At 45.3% G+C, this 10,164-nt stretch overlaps 1 long non-coding RNA gene across 1 annotated transcript; it reads right to left on the reverse strand.

The window, feature by feature from the left end:
- Positions 1 to 5,988: 5,988 nt before the first annotated feature.
- Positions 5,989 to 6,643, reverse strand: LOC131906215 (uncharacterized). The gene is made up of 2 exons (XR_009378138.1): positions 6,185 to 6,643; positions 5,989 to 6,061 (listed from the first exon to the last, which is right to left on the reverse strand). It is a non-coding gene; the product is annotated as an uncharacterized LOC131906215 (long non-coding RNA).
- Positions 6,644 to 10,164: the final 3,521 nt, after the last annotated feature.

Below are 10,164 nucleotides of genomic sequence, written 5' to 3' on the forward strand. Positions count from 1 at the left end.
GGACAAACTTGCAGCAGAGATTAGCAGTTTCCTATCCCTCCCTCCCTCATTGAATACAATAGTTTTTCATTGGCAACGCAATCCGTGAAGGTGACATTTATCAGACTCCCTTTCAAAAAGAGACCAACAAAGAGCTATGCTCAGTGTAGGACTTGATTGTTAACTGTCCTCCTCAGACTCATGTGTTTGCCCTTGGTCCCCAGCTCATGGGATCGTTTTGGAAAGTTGTGGAAGCTTTAGGAGGAAAACCTTACTAGAGGAAGTGAATCACTAGGGGGTGGGCTTTGAGGTTATATGGTCTAGCCTCTTCTCCTATTTGCCCTCTGCTTCCTGACGGCTGATGCAGTGTGAGCACCAGTCTCCAGCTTCTGCTGTCTCTCTTTCTCTGCTGCGATGGGCTGTGTCCTCTCAAACTCTGGGTCCAAACAGACCCTTCCTCCCTTAAGATTCTTCTTGTCAGGTATTTGGGGACAGCTGTAAGAAAAGTGATACACAAAGGTCAGATGTGTAGGCTTCCCAGAGGGCTCGCTCCTGGTCCTTCTTTGTGTCTTTAGCTGAGTCCTGAGCACCAGCAGGAGTGTGTGTGAAGAACAGTGGGCAGAACTAAACAGAGCCCCAGGACTGACAATGCTGTGCAGTCCTAGACCTCCTTCCTGCCAAGTTTCATGTGAAAGAAATAATCTCTTTCTTTAACTCACTGTTGTCTGGTCATCGTTACTAACGATTTGGAGATTCCTGACAGGCATGTGACCTTATCTATTCACTGCCACGTGTTTGCTGGCTTCCTATTCTGAGGCCAACATTATGCTGGGAGGTTGGACTTTAAAAGCCAACTGGTATAGGAGATTTTATAGTGCACCTAAATCCCCATTTCTTTTATAGAAGTCCGGGGTGGCCTTCATGGAGATCTATGGTTGCTGTTTTCAGTTGCACTATCAACTTTGGTAGTCCTCACAGTGGGTCATCAAAGTTGGCAGAGACAAAGGTGGTATTAGTAACCGATGAAGGAGAGACCAGGCTTGGGTAGGGCCTGCAAGGGAGATTCTCAGCAAGAACAATTTGGTGGGGCTCCTTCTGTGTATAGGGAAATCATAAACAAGGGGTCGGGGAAGAAAATAAATTCCGCAGCTCTGTGGGAGTGGGGCACTACAGACCTCAGCCTGGCTGGCTTCGCTCTGTCGGAGGACAGCCATACCCCCCACCCCCACTCTGAAGATTGTCCTTTCCCAAACACCACCCAGGTTTAGGCCAGGTTTCAAGATCAGCTGAGCTCCACACACGCGGTCAGTAGGACTGGGGTTTTCTTTCTCCCGTGCATTAGCACGCCTATGCAGGATGTCGAAGCACTTTGTGAGGGAGGCACATCTCATGGCCTTTGTCCTCACACCCACCCAAGAACCAAATTGTTCTTGCTGGGTGCCAGCATTTGCAGCACATGTGAAGTCACCCTCCCGATGACATCGGGCTTCCCTGGGCCTGGTGGAAAGGTCTGGCTTTGCCCGGTAACTGCCTCACCATGCTTTGCCCTGTTTTGATGTCAACTCGTCACAAAAGGTTTTATTGTACTGTTTAATTAAACCATGTCATAAATGGAGTGCACTCATCTTCCCATGGCCCCAGCTCCAGAAGCCACACTGGTTGTTCAGTCACTTGTCACCCACAGGCAGTATTTAGTCATCTGTGTATCGCTGGCGTAAGACAGAAGAAGGGACTGTTATAAAAATGAAGCCTTTTCTGTGTTCCCACTTTGTCACCAGCGCAGATCCTAACATGCCTCGGAGCCGTCAGCTAACTGACCCTTCTCGGTACCTCTGTTCCCACGACTCAGTTCCTGTCTGAGTCCTTAATAATGTTAGATTGTTTACTCAGGTTTCTTCTATGGCCATTTAGATTTTCAGCATAAAGCTAATCTTTCAGTAACACGATTCCCTGAGTAAAGGCCTCAACCTGCACAAACACTCTTAGTCGGTCTTGATTTTGACAGCCTGACCTAACTTTTCAAAAATCTTGAACTGTTTAAGAACAAGGCAAAGGGCATGAGTGGAATGCTGGACATGTTCAAAACCAACCTGACAGCCTGAGAACAGAGGCTACTGTAGGATCCAGGATCCCACACCTGGATGTGCTCCCACAGACAGAAAAGATGTCCACCCACCTTTCTCCGAGATAAGGACTCACTGTGCTTGTGTCTATTTGCCGTGTCCCAGCCTGTCACTGAGGTCACACACTGGAGTCCTTGTCTACATTGAAGGCTCCTGAAGCCAAACATTTCAGCTTGAAGGACTGTCATGGAATCCACTGAAAGATCAGCATGCATAGCGTACCACAGCAGCTGATGGAGCAAGAGACAAACTGCCCTGTGAGCTTGAGGCCATCTTGGGATGCCTAAGATCCCATCTTAAATCAAAACAGAAGCAAAATAATAATGCCCATGCCTGAAAACCCAAGGCTCCTGAACAGCATAGGAAGCAATGGGCAGATAGCACTTAGGATGAGAAACTATTTATATACCATACACCTGAAAAGAGGCTCCTAGACAGAACCCCCAAACCCCAATAGCAAACAGAAAACATGCAACAGCCTTAGAGATTTCTCAAAAGAAGACAAACAAATGGCCAAAAGACACATCACAAAGTGTGCTTGATATCACCAGCCATTGGAGAAATGAAGATCAAAACCATGAGGAGATAGCTCACTCTGGTTTAAAAAAAATGGTCAGAAAGACTAAGACAACAGGTGCTCACAAGAACGTAGAGAAAGGAAATTCCTGCACACATTGATGAGAGTTTAAGTTAATATAGCAATACAGAAGTGGTAAAGAGGATTCTTAACAATTAAAAAGCATAATTACTATGTGACCCAGTGTTTCCACACCCGGGTACGCATCCCAAGGAGATAAAAGTCAGTGTGTCAATGAAACATCTGCCCTCGTGACCATTTTGACATTATTCACAATAGCCAAGAACTGAATGCAACCTAACTCCACCAACTGGAAATGTGGTATGTCTTCTGGAATGCTGTTCAACATGTAAGGAATGAGATCCAGCCATCTGCAACAACACAGATGGATCTGTAGCTCATTATGTCCAATGAAACAGTCCAGGTACAGAGAAATAAATGACCTCATTTACATGGAATCTAAAAATGTTGGCCTCACGGAAGCTGAGACTGGAGTGTTGATTCCCAGAGGCTGGGAGGTAGTGAGGAGGGAGGGATGGGGAAAGGTTGGTCAGTGGGTGTTGAGTTACACTTGGGAGCAAGCATTTCTGGGGTGCTGCTGCATGGTACAATGCTGTAGATCACAATAATGGGGGCCAGGGGTGTAACCCAGTCGGTAGAGAGCTTGCCTAGCTGCAGGAAGCCCCGGGGTTTGATCTCTGGTGTGGAATAAGACAGGCACGGTGGTGGACACCTGTGATCCCAGCACTCAGAAAGTGGGAATAGGAGAGTCACAAGTTCAAGTTCATCCACAGCTACCTAGTGAGTTTGAGGCCAGTCTGGGAAATGTGGGAACCTATCTTAAAACAAAAACAAGTGATAATATATTGTATATTTCAAAGTGCTAAATGAAAAGTTTTGAATAATTTTGCTGGAAAAAGAAGATTAATATTTGAGAAGACAGACGCTTAATCTCATGAATTAAATGTTAAGTAATATATACATGTATCAAAACATTTCAAACTACCCCATTACTTTGTACCATTGGGTTTTATGCATCAATTAAAAATTTAAAAATTAAGCAGTAGAACCTTGAGTCTTTGGCTATGTCTAATAGCTTTGATTTTAGGTATGATAGAAAAGGGTCATGAGAAAGTTTAAAGGCAAGATCCCTTGAATTTGGAATATGGGGTTCTGCACACAGCTGTATGTTGCATAGTCCAGATCTTACAGCAATGAAAAGCTACCAATTCTACTGTAATTGAAGTTCCTACAAGCTGTGAAGGGAAAATTAACCACATTCCTCTGCAAAGATTACAGGGTGTTCCTAGGAAGACAAAACCCGGTCATTAAAGTTTTCCAGTTACACGAAGACCCTGTGTGTTACTGTGGATGTGTGAGCAATTAGTGCCACCACACACCGGGCCCACAGAGCGGACTGCAGGCGGAGTGTGGGCAGGCACCTAAGCCAAGTCTACTCACCCGGTTCTCTCCTTCCAAGACTAATGTCTGCCCGAGATGCTCCACGGGAGACCCATGGAGCTCCAAAAGCTCTCAAAAGAGTTTTAGGGGAAGTTTGTGTGGGTTTGGGATGTGGACAGTGGTGCAGCTTCTGCTCTACGGTCACTCACTGGCCCGTAGGTTTCAGCAACTCATAACAGCGCTCTGAGCAACCGTCTTCCTCTGTGAAACAGGAAGCTCATTGTAACTGCAGGGTCTCATGACCTCCAGCAAGAATGTCCACAAGGTGTGGCCTCGAGGAGGCTGTTGATAGTAGTCAATCTTACTATAAATGTAGCAAATCACTGTAATTCTACACACATGTGCAAACAGACAGATAGATAGATAGATAGATAGATAGATAGATAGATAGATAGATAGATAGATGGATAGATAGATATACATCATACACACAAATATACACAGAGACATATATGTCTATATACACACACATACATACACCACACACACATATACACATAACATACACATACATCATATACACACATACAAATGTACCCACATATACATATGTACACATACATGCACGTGCTTACATATACACATGTATACATATGTACACACATATGTGCATGACATACACATATATACACATATGTACATACTTATACACACTTACATGTGTACATATACATATACATACATATACATACACAGCAGGAGGAAGGTTGAGAAGGAGAGAGTGGGCACAGGACGGGGGGCACAGAGAAAGGCACAGAGTTCTGTTGTTAGAAGGAAGCCCATGGACCCTCTTTTCGACACTGTAGCTTTTCCTTGTTCCAGGAAATAGTGTAGTTTTGTATCAGACTCACCCAGTGCCAGATGCCACCCAGAACGACATACAACTTTAATCTCTCAGACAATGGGCGTTTTCTTGGGGTGCACAGCAGGCAAGTTCTTGCTCTCTGGTTCCTGCTTAGACACCATTCTGTCTAACATCAGCAGCTGTTCCTGCCCTTTTGTGAAACAGTCTTTGGAGCTTCCATGTCACCGTGACTTGGGGTCAGCCATGGATGTACCGTATGGACTTACAAGGCACTGCCTGAACTCCCCCCTCTGTTGATGGAAGAGCTGTCTTTAGTTCCTCCCCTCCATCAAAGGAAGCTGGCTCCATCTCCATATCCAGTATTCAGTGGCAATTGGAGATGGGACAATGGCCCTGAATCCTTCCTTCTATCCAGAAAGAACCATTCTGGCTTTAGAAGCCTCCTGGAATCTGCTCAGGCCTCTGCTATGGCCACCAACATTTTCTGGGTCCTGATTCCCTTGTGGGTTCCTGGAACCTGTCCAGTTAATGTCTGCACATGGACCTGTGTCCTTGGAACCTGTACCGAGGAAATGGCTGAAACAATGACCTTGGACAATAACCGGCCAACTCTGAGAGGACCAAGATGCTGATGGAGCTTGCCACAGTCTACTAATTGTGTGCAGAACTGCTCAGAACTCAGCAGGAGACTCAGCGAGGGTGGGTGGGGAGCGCTTGCTCACCGGAAGTTGGCTGAAAGCCTGCGTCTGTCACAGAACATCCTGATAGCCTCCGAGGAACCCTGCCTCTTTGCCATTTGCTGGTTGTCTGACCCAGGGCAAGTCTCTCCATTTCTGTGTGACTTATCTTCCTCCATAAATTGAGGAGAATCTATCTGTCACATAAACGTGTTTTGATAATAAACTGAGTCAGTATGTTTAACGCACTCAGGTTAGTTTGACCTCATAATATGCACTTAGCAAATGGTAGCTTGGGTGACCTCTCTGTTGTTTATACTAGTCAGGTCCTTTTGATACCATCACAAAATTCCAAAAGGAGATAACTTATATGAAAAAGAGTTTATTTAGTCCATAGTACTGAAGCTTCCAAGTCGCTCAGTGTCTTCACTGGTTTGGCCTGTAGGGAGAACAAAGCATGGCATCGAATCATAGCAGAACAGACAGATCGCCTTTCAAACAGCACTGAGGGGAGGGCCAGCCCATGGTCCCCATGACCCAAGGACCTCCCCAAAGGCCTCACCTCTTAAAAGTCCACAACATCTCCTGATACCAGACTCCTGGAGACCAACCCTGCAACATATGGACCTCAGGGGCCACCATAGTTAGCATTAACTGTCAACTTGAAGGGACCTAGAAGCCCTGACAATAAAGTCTTGGTGAGTAATTGTCTTTATCAGATTGGCCTGTGGGCATGTCTGTGTGGGACTGTTTTGACTATTAATTGATGCAAGAGGGCCCAGCCCACTGTGGGCATCACCATCCCCTGGGTAGGTAGTTCTTGGCTGTATAAGAAAGTTAGCAAAGCATGAGACCTTGAGTGAGTCAGAAAGCAGCTTTACTTCGTGGTCTCTCCTTCAACTTCCTGTTTGGGTTCCTGCCCCACCCTCCCTAGGTGATGGACAATGACCTGATAAAGCCCTTTCTTCTCCTAAGCTGCTTTGCATCACAATGCTTCATCACAGCAGCAGAATGAAACTAGAACAGTGGTTAGAACTGAACCAGGACAACAGCAGAAGCGTGCGGTACCAAAGCATCACGTCAGTTAGGCATCTTATCTCCAGGTTTGAGGGAGCAAGTCCCGTGAACACAAAGATGACGCATGTAAAGATTACACCTGAAACTATGTCTGTGCCAGGACACCTCAGAGAAAGAATCAGAGGCCACAGTGCCCCCAATGGAGAGGTAGAGAGGAGAGTTGAGTGCTGTTGAGCTCAGCAGTGACCTGCATGTGCCTCTAGCCTTCACCTTCAGTTCAAATTTTTTTCTAGAGAAAATGAAAAAGAAGCACCCTTTCATCTTTATAGGGTAGCAAGTTCGACATGTTCAATTCAAGAAAGAATTGAAATAGAGATGATAATTGCCTGCTGAGTATAAACATTTAATCTTTCTTTAGTATTAAAATTGAATAAAATACTTGAAGTCAACTCATTGACAGATGAACTTTAGTTCATAAACAATTTATACAATGTGTTTATCTATTTAAAAAAATTTCCATTACATATTTGCGTTTTGAGTTGATTTTTTTTCAACATCTGGGAGCTATTATAGTATCATACAAATTTAAAGTTAGAGACGACCTTAGAAGGCATGTGTTTATATTTTCTTAAAAAGAAAAAGACTTCTCCATGGTCAGGCAGAATTCTTAAACGTTTTATGGAGTTCTGAGCTCTAAGCAAACACCAAATAAATAAACACTCAGTGCTCGACTCCTTCTGTCTCTTGAGCAATGTAATTGAAGGTGGGACTGTGGCAAGTCCAGAGGGACCTGAGCCTTCATGACTCCGTAATGTGCAAGAGAGAAGCTGCCCCCAGCTCTTGCAACAATGACTGGAAAGGCGCCTAGCACTTTGCATTGTGTATTTCTAGTCTACATGTGCATAGAAAGCAGAGGAGAGAAAATGCCAGCCATTGTCTTCTTCGAACAATGTAGAGGCCATCTGTAGGGCGGGATAGTTAAAGAATCTTCCTGGGAATAAGGAAGGCACAAGCATTGGCTCCAGGACAAAGAACGGGGGACAGTAGTAACCAAGACAGTAGGTGAACTGCAGGTGAAGATGTTACTTTCAAACTCCACCCTTCCCACTTTGCTGTCTCCAATGCTCTCAGGTCACATACCTGAGCCAGGAAATAATGCATTGTGTGTGTGTGTGTGTGTGTGTGTGTGTGTGTGTGTGTGTGTCTGTCTGTCTGTCTGTCTGTCTGTACATGTGTGTATGCAGGGATAGGAACAGACTCGACACCCAATCTCCATTTTGTTGTCACTGAGCGGGGGTGTCACTGAGCCTGGAGCTTTCCCTTTTAGTTGGCTTGGTTTCCAGGAACCCTTCGGACCAGGCTGCCTCCACCTTCCCAGCACTCTGGATTGAATCTCCTGACTTTTTCCGGGTGCTGGGAGTCTGAATTCAGGTCACTGTGCTTGCACAATAAGCATTGACCCCACTCAGCCGTCTCCCACACCGCCAAGTTCTTCTCACTCTAAGCTCTGGGCCCACTTCTCTGCTCAAAGACATTTTGGGTCATGCTGTCTGCTGAGCTCACTCACGTCGTTGAGTATGAATAGAAGTTAAAAAGTAGAATGAGAAACATGAGCCACTTCTGCTATACAGATGGATTATTGCTCTACTCAGAACAAGGTCACTCACCCAGCACCAGAGATTGTCTTTACAAGTTTTGTTTGTTTTTATATTCATTTATCGTGGGGAAGGAGCTCAAGCTTGTACCACAGTATACACACGGAGGGCAAAAGACATCTGTGGGAGTTGGTTCTCTCCTCCCACCGTGTGGGCTGGGGGCACTGAGCTCAGGTTGTCAGGCTTGGTGGCAAGCACCCCTACCTACTGCCTCTCTGGAGACACCAGTGGTCTCGAAGCTCCTAGTCTCTACCGAACCTCCAGAAATACTGTGCTTGCATATTTAACTAACTTGGCTTTTGTTTCCTCTGAGACAAAAAATTTCAGAGTCTCTCCTCAGGAACTTTCCAGAGGCCTACAGACCTCCAGATCATGAAGATGGAGTCTGCAGCAAGTGAGCTGCAGGGCGGTGAGCTGTAGGGTCCCCAAAACTCTGTGTAAGATACCAAAAGGATGGGGTCCCCCGTGAGCCCCTTGTGATTGGTCTCCTTGTCCCCCATCCTCCCCCAGGAATGCAGACTGTTGTTGTTGTTTGTTTTTGTTCTTTTGGAGACTCCCCACCCAGCTCCCAAATAATTCACACAGAGAGGCTTATTCTTAATTATAAATGCCTGGCCTTGGCTTGGCTTCTTTTATTTTATTTATTTATTTTTTTTTTTGCCAGATTTACTTAAGTTATCTCATCTACCTTTTGCCTCTGGGCTTTTGCCTTTCTCTATTTTGATATATCTTTTCTTTCCTTCTGATTCCATGTCTGGCTATGTGGCTCCCCCTTTTCTCACTCCTTGATCTCTCTTGCTCTGTCTTCCCTCTTGCCCCTCCTTCTATTTATTATTCTCTCTGTTCACCAGCCCCACCTATCCTTTCTCCTGCCTCGCTATTTGCCGTTCAGTTTTTTATTAGACCATCAGGTGTTTTAGACAGGCAAAATAGTTTCACAGAGTTAAACAAATGCAACACATCTTTGCATCATTAAAACAAATGTTTCACAGCATAAACAAATGTAACACATCTTAAAATGATATTCTACAACAGACATTTCCACTGATGATCTAAGCACAGCCCTGTCTGAAGGGGTTGCTGTGGCTGCAATGTTAAAAACAGGTTTTCACAGTCACATCAATGTACAGACTGTTGGAAAAAACAGTTTAACCTAGAAAGGATTATTGTCCCGTTACCTAAATGCCCGCTCAGGCAGAGACCTAAGCCAGGGACAGCACACTTACAGCTACCGTATCCCTGAGGGAAATGTGTGTTAAATCCGCTCTCTGTCTAATGCTCTACTTCTTCACCCTAAACCCCTGGAATCCTTCTCTTTCTTTTTGTTGTTATTGTTACCTGGGTTTTGTTTAGTTAGTTTTTGTTTGTTTTGTTTTATGCTGACTTTTGAGGCAGCGTCTCACTATGTAGCCCTGGCTGACTTGGAATTCACTGTGTGCCCTCAAACCCACAGAGCTCCGCCTGCTTCTGTTTCCCAGATTAGTGGAGTGAGCCACCATGACTGGGTTGTTCATTTTTGAGACAGACTCTCACTGTGTAGCCCAGACTGGCCTGGATCTGTGTAGCTAAAGCTGGCCTCAAACTCACGGTGACTCTCCTGCTCCACTTCCCAGAGTGCTGGGATTATAACCATGGCCACTGCCATTTTCATTTCTGACCTCTGTTATTAGGACCCACAAGGAGAACCAACGCTGAGATTGTGGACACCTGCAGAGATCGGGTCATCACTTACACTGCTTTGTGGGCTTCACATTTGTCCACATGGCTGGAGAGGGATTCAAAAGTGGTTCTGTTTATCAGTTACTCCAACCAAAGCTGTCCATTTGTGGGGTGCCTGTAGGGAATGTAACATCAGGAGCCGATTTTTCTT

This window comes from Peromyscus eremicus, chromosome 3 (assembly GCF_949786415.1).
Source record: "Peromyscus eremicus chromosome 3, PerEre_H2_v1, whole genome shotgun sequence".
Classification (NCBI taxonomy): Eukaryota; Metazoa; Chordata; class Mammalia; order Rodentia; family Cricetidae; genus Peromyscus; species Peromyscus eremicus.